Genomic DNA, 12,828 nt, shown 5'->3' on the forward strand with positions numbered 1-12,828 from the left:
TTGTGGAGATCCGGCTATTGTAATTAATAAACCTAAAGAGATTCTTTCTAAATGAACGTTATTTCTTTTTCTGAAGTATCTGGGCGTTGGTATACTAGTATATGTCGTTAGAAATATTTCAGTCTCAGTTTTGTTGAACATTGTCATAATAAACAAGCCCCCGACCAGCTTTTACAAAATTTTAGTTTTGTCATATGTTTCGTCATTTTGTATATGTGCGTTCACATATTTACACTGGCGAAGATGAGTGTTGAATGGTTCAATATTTTGAGGTGAAATATATATATATTCTTGATTCTGATGATATTGGTCAACGAAAATTATACTTATGTGACTAAGTTTTACTGACATGTATATCTAATAATGATCAATAGTCAATTGCAATTTAGAAAATTTTAGAACGGTATTAAATATAATACTCTATGGAATAATGTGTAATATACACCTGACTATTAATTATTGTGCATTCCTGTGAAGAGTAAAGTAAAAAATATTGCACTAGGCCATCAGTGAATAAGAGGATATTAAATTATGTCTTCGACTACCCTTCATTGACTTTGATATCATGGTGAAATACATAAATCATTCAATACGTTTGTTTACACTTTTCGCTCCAGTACCACAACGGTATTTCATTTTAATGTTTTTTTTAGCAGGAAGTAAATACGGTCAGATGCGTCACTTAGCTATGCAATTTACTGTTTACAAATCCTGCACAGGCTTGAACCCATTTTATGCCTTGTAAACATAGCGGAAAAGTGGCCTGGGAAATACCACAAATCTGGGTTGAATAGTTCTCCTTAACATCATATTATCTTATATATTATTTGTAATGATAACCAGTAAACAAAATCAATGAATTCAATTGATCAACATTGTTTTAATTTAAGTGTATTTAATCTTGCTAATGATCAATTAATTAGTCTAGCTTTGTACCAAACCTTGAAATTCTTTTATTATCTAATATCATACAATATATATTACTCACATAATAAATGAATGACTGATTTCCGGAGTAAATTTAGTGTATGACGGTGACATATTCAACTGAAATATTCATTGAGATAATTGTTAAACAAACTAGTAAGATATCCCGTCCTTTCCACTAAGTAGCCCGGACCATACCATAAAATATCACGTCCATACTACTTCAGTGACATTTTAAACATTTACGTTCGCCCAGCAATTCCCATTATAAAACCGTATATAACCTATAATTTTATGTGTTATTGCGATAATGGATCTCAGAAAATAGCATGATTTCAATGTTTTAGTTTTATCAAGAATGAAACTTTGTGCTTAACTAATACGAATGATGTTAATAGCATGATGCTTACTGGGTGAAAAACCTCGCCAACATAACGCTTGCTATTCAGATTGTAAGGAATGAAGACCAATCTGTCTTCACTCTAATCCTATCATTACAGACCCCAAGCCATATAGACACTTCCCCCTTCAAATCGATCACGCTTCAACAAACAATTATTAGCAGAACGTCCAACTATGCCTATTCTGCCATCAACTACACTTTGATTGATACGGCAACTGCCGCTGAATAACGCCCTTGTCCATTCAGCACGAGTCCTATTAGGCATGTGAAACCGTTGCCGTAAAATGTTTCGATTACAATCTTATTTAATCGGACCTACCTATCGCCACCTGACATTGATGTCAATGAAAAACATTTTGTAGACTTAATTGTTTTCATTGATAACGGTGAATAGGTTGATCATATGACAGTTTTATTCGGAGAAGTGAAGTTAATCTTAAGCTTAATAGTCTTCAACACAGACACTTGGGACTCGGACCTCCACACACCCCATTCTCATCCGCCCCTGGTTAAGTTTAGCCAATATATTTTAGCATTTTACCATGTATTAAGCATATGCGACGATCATAAAACGCATTTTGCAACATTTCAGCTTGTTTTTAAAAAATGTATTTTTACCATCAATGCTCTCAATATTACAAGATATGAAACATCTCACGAATTCTAGGGAAACAATAGCCAATTAAACGTTTAAATGAACCGCTACCAATAAATCACTGGTATCAATCGTCAGATCTGTTACCATTATGTCAAATGACACCGGTCCCGACAACTGTCATTTGTATTCCGACGAGAAATCAATAAATAATATAAATCAATCTATCAAAATTATATAGCACACTTCCTTGCGAATAGATCCCTGCTTTGAACTGCGCATATCGTTGCCGGGTACCAAAATTGATACTGTTTCGACTGCATTATACCTGATTATCGCTTTAGCACGTGTTACACGAGGTTTGTTTGCATAAAGAAGTGATGATCTGGTTTAACATAGCCGTAAGAGTAACAATTTTGGTTCCCGGTTTATGACATGCGCTACACAAAGCGAGGGTCTAGCGCAAGCAAGTGTTCCCATTGTTCGTGCGAATATTCATATCTTGTAATATTGAAAGCATTGATGGTAAATATACATTTTTTAAAAACACGCTGAAATGTTACAAAATGCGTTTTATGATCATCACCTATGCTCAATACATGGTAAAATGCTAAAATATATTGGCTAAACTTAACCAGGGCGGAGGAGAATGGGGTGTGTGGAGGTCCGAACCCCTAGTGTCTGTGGTCTTCAACTGTCACGTTCACATATATCTATTGTTATTTTTATTGGACAAGATTTATATACCGCCCTTTTCATGATAAACACGTTCAAAGGCACTTTACATAGAGACAGAGTGAGATAAAGCCCCAGAACAGATAGAGAGAAATCCGTTTTAGATACTGGCTTGTCCGAGTAACTTAGCCTAGCTCGTCTGTTTAATGTGCCCGCTGTATAGCAGCGATACACGCGTAGCCGTCTTTCCTGGGACGACCCAGTACATGCCTCTTAGTTAGGTGGGATACACCCAAGAGCATATCAAAAATTTCCAATGCCTGGACCGTGATTTGAACCCCGGACCTCTGGATTGACAGTCAAGCGTGTTACCACTAGACCATCAGCACATCCGATATTTATATTGTTCTTTCATGTGCATTTTTCTGGAAAATCAATTTTATTCCTGACTCTTATGAACAGTTAATAGTCCGGTACCAGTAAAGGATTTCCGGATTAACCCGAAAAGTGTGTAGCCCTGTGATACATCTTCAAATGTTTTATTACTGGACTCTGTCTACCGGCCAATACCTTATATATTTACAATTCATTATGTCTCTGTATATATCCCCTCATTTCTTGCGTTTATAGAACATTTTTAGGAGTCTCATAATACAAATGTTCAATGCTTAAAATGTTTATAGGCTTGAAAGACATTCAGTTATAGATGACAAAGGCATAACTTCATACTTGTTGGTTTGGAAAGAACGCTAAAACTAGACCTGTTAATTATCGATCAATGCGACCTGAAACACGTTAGACTATTTGCAAATTTGAATCATTATCTTATTGAATTACATTCTTTTGAAAAACCAGGTTGATGAGGAATATCTATGTACACGCGCATGCGTAAAATTACATATCTGTTTTTTTTTTCGTCATGGCGGAAATGAGTCCAGGATAGTAAAATATTTTGAGGTAAAATATATAAGTATTATGCTTTTAACTCAATTATACTTATATTTATGTCAGATGATAATCAGTGTTTGCAACGTTTAAAGTGTGCGTTTTACAGTTTAAAATCAAAGTCTGAAGAAGTGCTGACTTCTTGTATAATATAATCAATGAAATTCAATACAGACACATTTAACCGTACAAAGGCGTTGCTTGCCAACGGATGTTTTGATTTATGTATTACCCGAGAAGCTGCTTTTATATTTTGGCCTGTCCGCACTAATAATAGAAACAGATCAAAAATTTGCTCCTTATATATACGCTTTAAATTTTATGTTAAAACTGATGAAATAACTATCCAATTAATTGTTATGCATGATTACATGGTTATAAAAGCGCTAAATTTAATACTGCACATGAACTTTTTACAGTTAGAGCCATAAAGGAAGTTAATTAGAAATAAAACTTTCCATAAAAGTATTTCCTGTATTAATTAATATTCAAACCTTTGAAAAGTATTTAGAAAAGTATTATTGGAAATAGGATTTAACACGAAATTAATAAAATTTATATTCATTATAAAAGATGCGACAGCCACGTTTTTACGAAGGCACCATGCGCCTTTAATATGGACAGACATCTTTATCTTTATACCGAAATATTTGAACAAGAGGACCAAGATGGCCCTAGGTCGCTCACCTGAGAAACAAACTATAACAGTGTAAACATGTGTGACCTAGTGATTTCATGGAAATAAATCTTCTGACCAATTATCATTAAAATTGGAGCAACAATCTTGAGTATAAACAAGTATTATTTTATTTGACCTAGTGACCTAGTTTTTGACCCCAGATGACCCATATTCATAGTTGACCTAGATTTCTCAAGGCTATCATTCTTACCACATTTCATGAAGATCAATTGACAAATACAGCCTCTAACGCACACACAAGGGTTTTCTTTGATTTGACCTAGTGACCTCGTTTTTTTTTACCCCAGACTACCCACATTCGAACTTGATCTAGAGTTCATCAAGGCAAACAATCTGATTAAATTTAATTAAAATCCAGTGTAAAATGCAGCCCCTATTGCATACACAATGTTTAACTTTGATTTGACCTTATGACATAGTTTTTAAACTCAGATAACCCATGTTCAAACTTGACCTAGATTACAATAAGTCTATTATTCTGATTTCATGAAGATCAGTTAAAAAATACAGCCTCTATCGCACACGTGAGCTTTTTCTTTGATTTAACCTAGAGACCTACTTTTTAACCCTAGATGACCATATTCTAATTCTATCTAAATTTCATAATTCTTAATTTCATGAAAATCAATTGAAAAATACAGCCTCTATCGCATATACAAGGTTTTTCTTTGATTTGACCTTGTGACCTACTTATTAACCTCAGATAACCCATTTTAAAACCCGGCCTAGACTTCATCAAGGTTACCATTCTGACTTAATTTCATGAAGATTAATTGAAAAATACAGCCTCTATCGAACACACAATGTTTTCTTTTGATTTGACCTAGTGGCTTACTGTTAGACCCCAGATAACCCATATTTGAACCCGGCCTAGATTTCATCAAGAAAATCATTCTGACTAAAAGTCATGAAGACTAATTGAAAAATACAGCCTTTATCGCATACACAATGTTTTTCTTTGATTTGACCTTTAGTAACCTAGTGTTTGATTTCAGATAAAATAGAGAAAAGTAGAAACTTCACAGGTCGCTCAACACGGCAAAAACGAAAATGTTGCAGGCTCGGTTTGATTGAGCCTGTTCATAGACGGTAGTGGAAATGCATGCTACCGTCCACGCCCTCTAGCCCCGGGTTGAGCAGAACTCAACATTTACACATGCTAAAAGTACAAAAAGCAATTTAGAGACATCCGCAGATGTATTCAAACGGCGATGAACATGGAACCTTCAGTGATACATGTGTTGAGGCGTGTAATTCCATGAAGAGCGGCGTTTGGTCCCCAGATAAAGTAAAGGGTTTGCCCCAAACGAGAAAACAATGGGCAGAACTAAACAAACTGGAATTAAACAAGATAATCATTCTGACTAAAATTCATGAAGATAACTGTATAGCGGGTTATATTCACGGAGGTTTAATTTTCGCTATGTTCAAGGTCAACACTGACAGCGCGAAATCTAAACCCCGCGATTTTTTGTTACCGCGTATATACACATTTCACAAAGGCTGACCACTCAATTACAAACTTTACTCATCAGTAGCTCTAGTTTTATATAGATTGAATAGTATTATGAAAATTCCCAAATTTTATGATACTTAATAAAATGATCGACTTTAATCTTTAACCGAGATAGTGACAACAAAACTGTCTCGAGGCGTCACGCTAATTGCCGATAATTACTGGCAATTTCATCTATAAAGTTTAACCAAGGACAATCACACCATTTGTTATCTGTTTGAATTGAGAAGTTGATGTCATTTTGAAAAATGCCATTCCGAGATATTGAAAATTGCTTTTTATTCATTCATAAAATATTTAAATTTTGAAAAGGAAAAATCAAATAGAACAATATTGTATTGGTTTTATTGTCAAGGAAACACAAATTGATAAAACAGTGAGACCAATCCCACTCTCCGCAAAGGAAGTGTCGATGTAAATCCTACTTTTGCTTTCAATCTACCTAAAATATGCGTATTTATTTTTAATGCATATCTAGGAAGAGATACCACCCTTTCTGTTGTTTAAAACCAAGGTTTATAATTCACAGTCGAAGTAGTTTCCGCGAAATTTATACACCGTGAATTCAAAACTCTTCAAAAACGCGAACATTTGGCACCGAGAATATAACCCACTATACAGTAATTGAAATATACAGCCTCTATCGCATACACAAGTTTTTTTTTATCTGACCTAGTGACCTAGTTTTTGTCCCCAGATGATCCATTTTCAAACTTGGCCTAAATTTTATCAAGGTTATCATGCTGACCAAATTTGAAAAAGATCAGTTTAAAAATACAGCCTCTATCGCATACACAAGCTAAATATTGACAGACGACGGACGCCGGACAGCGAGCGATCACAAAAACTCACCTTAGCATTACTCAGGTGTGCTAAAATGTTTTTTTTTTTCTTTTTATCTGTCACAAGATTTATTTCAAGTATCACCGCTTGTGACTATTTAAGGGACGCATTTCTTTGACTGAAAATGATATTTTAGCTCATCTGAGAACGAAGTGCTGAAGCATGTCAAGGGTGAGCTATTGATTGTGGTCAGTAATTATCCGTCGTCCTACGTCCTTCAACATTTTCTTTTAAACAACACCTCCTCCTAAAAAAAGTTGGCCAAATTCACTGAAACTTAACAGGAATGTTCATGAGATAGTCGTCTTTGAAAATTAAAGTTTGGATATTTGGTATGTAGCATCATCTAGTGGGCCTCTACCGAGATTGTTCAAAGTATATCACTAGAGTCAAATATGGCCCAGCCCTGGGGGTCACATTGTTTATATAAACTTATATAGGGAAAAACTTTGAAAATATATTTGTCTTCAAACAACATGTCCTCCGAACCATTTGGTGAAGTTGATAAAACTTGACCAAGACGTTTCTTTCACAACTATTCAGTTCCGCTTGGTTGCACATAGGGTCCACCAGAGCTAAAAATAGAAAAATCTTCTAACAACATTTCCTCATAAACCACTTGTCCGTTTTCAGAATTATTTCAAACAGATGGTCCCTTTGTCGTGTGTTTGTAACCCTCTGTTAAGATAATTCAAATCTTATCGGTGGGAACTTAAAAAATCTTCCTGTATGAAACTGCTAGCCTGGCTTTTTAATAATTAAACACACACACACACACACACATGTTCCTTGTGTGATCCTTAACTATGATTGGTCAAATTATTCCGATTCATAAAATAATATGGCCACCAGAGGGCTTGGCGACCTTTCCTATATGAATTTAGTGGAACATTTAAAACTCTTCTTTTATGAAACCGCTGGCCAGATTTTGATATTATTTCACACAAATGGTCCTTGAGTGCTCCTCTACAAACATTATTTAACTTATTTTGTTTCGTAAAAACATGGGTGAGGAGTGTGGCCACCTTTTTCCTGTATGCATATATTGGAAATAGTAAAAGAATTCTTTTCAAAAACAGCAGGCACCATTAAAAAATAATATTACACAAATGTTTCTTGGATGACTCTATACGCAGATTGTAGAAATTCTTCTGTTTCAGCATTGCCCTTAGTGGTGTGATCACTTTACCACTTATTTATGTAGAGGAAACTTTAAAAGTCTTCATGTTTGATATTGTAATATGACATCATTTCCCCTATGTCTTACACCACCTCAAGCCCACCCCCACCCTCCCTGAAAAAATACACACACATACACTTTACCTGACTGTATTTATTAAGTAGAAACTTTTTACTGTTCAAGCAAGAAACTAAACTCAGGGTTACGATATTGGGCCATCATGGCCATCTTGTTCTTCTTTTGATCCTATCATTATACTTTTTGACTTTTTGTTATATCGAGAATGTCATCTGATTAAAGAGGGTATATCATAATGCGACTGCCCTCTGCCCTTTGGCCGCCAATGACATATTTTAACAAGAGGGACGCGCTCGAACAAAACGGTGTTCATATTTAAAACATCTATTCGTAACATCACCATCATTTATAATGATAAACATAATGGCTTAAAGTTACCAGTAGTATTTATTCACTGAAGGAAATTTGATTATCAAGTCCGTTTGGCTGGAAATTAGAATGTTCGTAAATTTGTCATATCGTTCACCTTGATATTTGACAAGAAATAGGCTCGCTATAAAATTATAAAATTGAATTCAAGGCATAAACACAGTATATAGTGGATTGTCTTTATTCTGTATACAACTGAGTAACTTTCAATGCTTGCAGTAATCATGACCCATTTTAAATGTCTTTTAATGACATATTGTCAGAGTTGAATAAAGATCAAAAGACAAGTGTGGTCATGTTTGATGCAAGATTAAATATCAGTCAAGCAAACGCACTGCAAAATCTAATGAAAATGAGATCTCTTATGGTAGTGATGTTGTAAGACCTAAGGGCTATATTCATAGTCGACACTCAAACTCACACTTGACTCAAACTTGGGTATGTATCACTCAAGTGGACCTCGAGTAGACCTTGCGGGAGTGTGAGTGGAGCTCGAAAGTCATATTCATAAATCCCACTCAATCTTAACTTTCGGAAGGACAGCTCGAGTAATGGTTTCATTGCACACAATGGATTTAGAGGATTATAACGGTTTATATGACAATAACATCAAAGATATGCAAAAGTGCTGATCATTACTTTTATAGTTGGAACTTGTCATCTTATTGCTCGTCTGTATGTTTATTCGTCCGTTGGTTCGTCTATTTGTTTTATAATACGTTCTTCCATCCGTTCGTCCGTCCGTCAGTCAATCTACTAATCTGCATTAGTAGAATTTAATTAATACTTAGAAATATAGCGTTTAACTTTCGCTGAAATTGAAATTTATTTAAACAACTGAATTATTAACTCTGTCGTTAATTGTTGGTGTTTCCCGAATGCCAGTCCGCGTATTTTTAAAGTGCAATTACTAAAAACATAATTAAGCCGCACCATGATATAACCAAAATAGTGCGTTTGCGACCAGCATGAATCCAGATCAACCTGCGCATCGGCGCACTCTGCTCATTTATCCATACTGTTCGCTAATAATTTCTCTAATTGCAGTTGGCGTTGAATGCGAACAACGTGGATCCTGACCAGACTACAGACGCTCTATGTTGGTTTTCTCATGTCGCGGCTCATATCGTTTTGTACGAGTAAATGTTTCCGTTGTAATTTAAGCAATGAGATTTAATAATGATAGGTTCTTCATGACATTTAATTTGACGGATTGTATATATTTCAGTAAGAATTAACGGATATCTATGCTTGTAAAATGTAAATACTTGTTACTACTTGTTGATTTGCTGGGCCTTTTTTACGTTTTCATCGTTCTCAACAACATGTATTTAAAAAAGAACATAATTTAATATATTTTTTTTCCAAAATATCTTGCACAAATATGAACTTCCGCTTTAACATGACACTGTTATCTTACCTTCAAATTAATCGAATATTGTAAATTTATCATCTAAAGTAACATTATGAGACCTTGAGAAACACTCAAGGGTCCCCAGGACCTCCCTCAACAGTCACTCACTCTTGGGAGTTGACTCGACTGTCACTCGCCTTTATGAATACAAATGGAATCTTTCCTGAGTAAAGACGTGACCGTTAGGCAATTTATTCGGGTGTACTCAATGAGTGATGTTGGAGTATTGTCTATGAATATAGCCCTAAGTTTCTAAATTCTGAAAGACCGTCGAGACTGAAAGAAAAACAAATACAGTATTCTTTGTATCATATTACAACATTAATCAACTTTTTGTGCCCCCACCCCATGAGTAGTGGGGGCATATAGATTTGGTCTTGTCCGTGCATCCGTGCGTCCGTCCGTCCGTCGTTCGTGACGCGCCTAGCTCAAAAAGTATTTGATGTAATGTGATGTAACCTTGCATGAGTCTTTATCATGATATGAACTTGCACACCGCATAGTTTTCGTCTGGCTCCGCCTCCTATTTTCAAAGTTATGGCCCCTGAAAAAGTCTAAAATGCACATTTTTACCTTGTGACATGCCTAACTAAAAATATATTTAAATAAATGTAGATTCATGAAACCTTGCATGAGTCTTAATCATGATATGAACTTGCGCACCTCCTATTTTTCATCTTCCCCGCCCCCTAATTTCACAGTTATGGCCCCTAAAATGTCTAAAATGCACATTTTCACCTTGTGACGTGTCTATCTCTAAAAATATTTGATATAGATTCATGAAACATTGCATGAGTCTTAATCTTGATATGAACTAGCAAACCTACTATTTTTTATCTTGCTCCGCCCCCTATTCTCAGAGTAATGGCCTCTGAAATAGTAAAAAATGCACATTTTCACCTTGTGACACGCCTAGCTCAGAAAGAGTTTGATATAGATTCATGAAACGTTGCATGAGTCTTAATCATGATATGAACTTGCGCACCTCCTAGTTGTCATCTGACTCCGCCCCTATTTTCAGAGTTATGGCCCCTGAAATAGAAAAAAATGCACATTTTCAGTTTGTGACACGCCTAGCTAAAAAGTATTTGATATAAAGTGATGTAACCTTGCACGAGTCTTAATCATGATATGAACTTGCGCACCTCATATTTTTCATCTGGATCCGCCCCCTATTTTCAAAGCTATGGCACCTGAAAAAGTCTTAAATGCACATTTTACTTTGTGACATGCCTAACTAAAAATATATTTAATGTAGATTCATGAAACCTTGCATGAGTCTTAATCATGATATGAAATTGCGCACCTCCTATTTATCATCTTGCTCCGCCCCCTATTTTCACAGTTATGGCCCCTAAAACGCCTAAAATGCACATGTTTACCTTGTGACACGCCTAGTTAAAAAGTATTTGATATAGATCCATGAAACCTTGCATGAGTCTTAATCATGATATGAACTTGCGCACCTCATATTTTTCATCTGGATCTACCCCTTATTTTAAAGTTATGGCCCCTGAAAAAGTCTAAAATGCACATTCTTTCCTTGTGACATGCCTAACTAAAATATATTTAATGTAGATTCATGAAACCTTGCATGAGTCTTAATCATGATACGAACTAGCGCACCTCCTATTTCTTATCTGGCTCCGCCCCTATTTTTAGAGCTATGGCCCCTGAAATAGACAAAAATGTACATTTTTACCTTATGATGCACCTAGCTCAGTATTTAAAATAAATGCTCGAAAACTTGCATAAGTTCATGATATAAACTTGCACACATCTAATTTTTTGGCTGGCTCCATCCCCTTTTTTAAAGTTATTGCCCCTGAAATAGTAACAAAAATGCACCTTTTCACCTAATTATGTGCCTAGCTAAAGAAGTATTAGATGTAAATTCAGGAAACCTTGCTGGGGTCTTTATCGTGATGTGACCTTGCACACATGGCATTCTTTTTGAGAATCTTAGGTCTTATTACAGAGTTATGGCCCTTAAAATAGCCAAATAGTGGATTTTTTGTTTGTGATGCTCATAACTCAAAAGTAATGAATCCTTTGCATAAACTGTTTGTTGAGGCTATACCCCATAAAGAATGCAAACATTTGAACTATTGCCCCTTATTTGTGACAAATGTACAAGTGGGGACACACCCTGTGTCCTACAGAACATTCTAGCTGAAATAAGGACTTTTACTGTATTTAGTGTTTTTTAATACATTTTCGAACCATCCACTATGCGCAAATTAAATAGTTTTTCATGGGAAAGCTTTACCCTGGTATATCAAACATATTAGAAAAAAAAATGCAAATGATAGAAATCTTATTTCTTTTGGGTTTCCATAAAGATCATGAAGATGTTTTAAAAACTTGTTAAAGCGTAACGTATGATTAGATGGGTAGAAATATACCGTTTTCAATATTACACAAAAACAGTCATATAGGGAGGTAACACAAGATTTACGAAGAACAAGGTATATTTTATGTTCTTAACAATACATGTTGCAGTCATATTATAAACAAAGGCATCATACCCATTAATTAAATACGTTACTTTAGATAGTAACAAAGATGTCCTTCAAAACAGTCAATAAACCAGCTGCTGACGGATCCACGATGGCGTTGTGTCCCTCACGCGCCATAATCATAATGGCTTCACCTCTAGCAGCCACCGAACTGACTGAAAATAACCGCTATAGACAGGTGACCTCTATATTAAGGTTGTCGATGTGAGTTACCAAGTCTGTTTAAAGCTTTATTATGCTTATATTGTACATACAGCTTCCTGAAACAATGATAATGTATATTTTACGTATTGTGTTACATAATCATAAAAACCCTTTTAACATTGATATAAAACCTGGAAATATTAAGCTACTTACATGTAACCATGCATTTGAATGTAAAGCACAAACGCAGTATTAGTTGATTGCTCTCTCTCTCTCTCTCTCTCTCTTAGATATATGAGTGTTCCTGCCTTTCGTATTTTGTTGTATCTTAAATATTTAGAATAAAAAGATCATAGAATATCTTTTCCCTTGCCCCCCTAGATATTCCATGAGGCAAGGACTCTGCAGTGATGTGAGAAAGGTTATAAAATTATAATTTAATGAATGATTCCTGATGGAAATGCGTGTTCTGTTTTATAGTTTTCAGAAAATACTGTTTAAAATTGATCCAATGATGGGT

General features: G+C 35.2%; 1 protein-coding gene across 2 annotated transcripts in view; it reads left to right on the forward strand.

Moving 5' to 3' along the window:
* Positions 1–3,506: 3,506 nt before the first annotated feature.
* LOC128554714 (uncharacterized) overlaps positions 3,507–12,828 on the forward strand; it is a 29,663-nt gene continuing 20,341 nt past the window's right edge. Inside the window, exon 1 of one of the 2 annotated variants that reach the window (XM_053536027.1) lies at positions 3,507–3,557. The gene's annotated coding sequence lies outside the window, so the exon portion shown is untranslated. Of the gene's footprint in view, positions 3,558–12,222; positions 12,369–12,828 lie in introns of those variants that run through there. The other variant, XM_053536026.1, reaches the window with a different exon arrangement.

This window comes from Mercenaria mercenaria, unplaced genomic scaffold (genome assembly GCF_021730395.1).
Source record: "Mercenaria mercenaria strain notata unplaced genomic scaffold, MADL_Memer_1 contig_679, whole genome shotgun sequence".
NCBI classification, from domain to species: domain Eukaryota; kingdom Metazoa; phylum Mollusca; class Bivalvia; order Venerida; family Veneridae; genus Mercenaria; species Mercenaria mercenaria.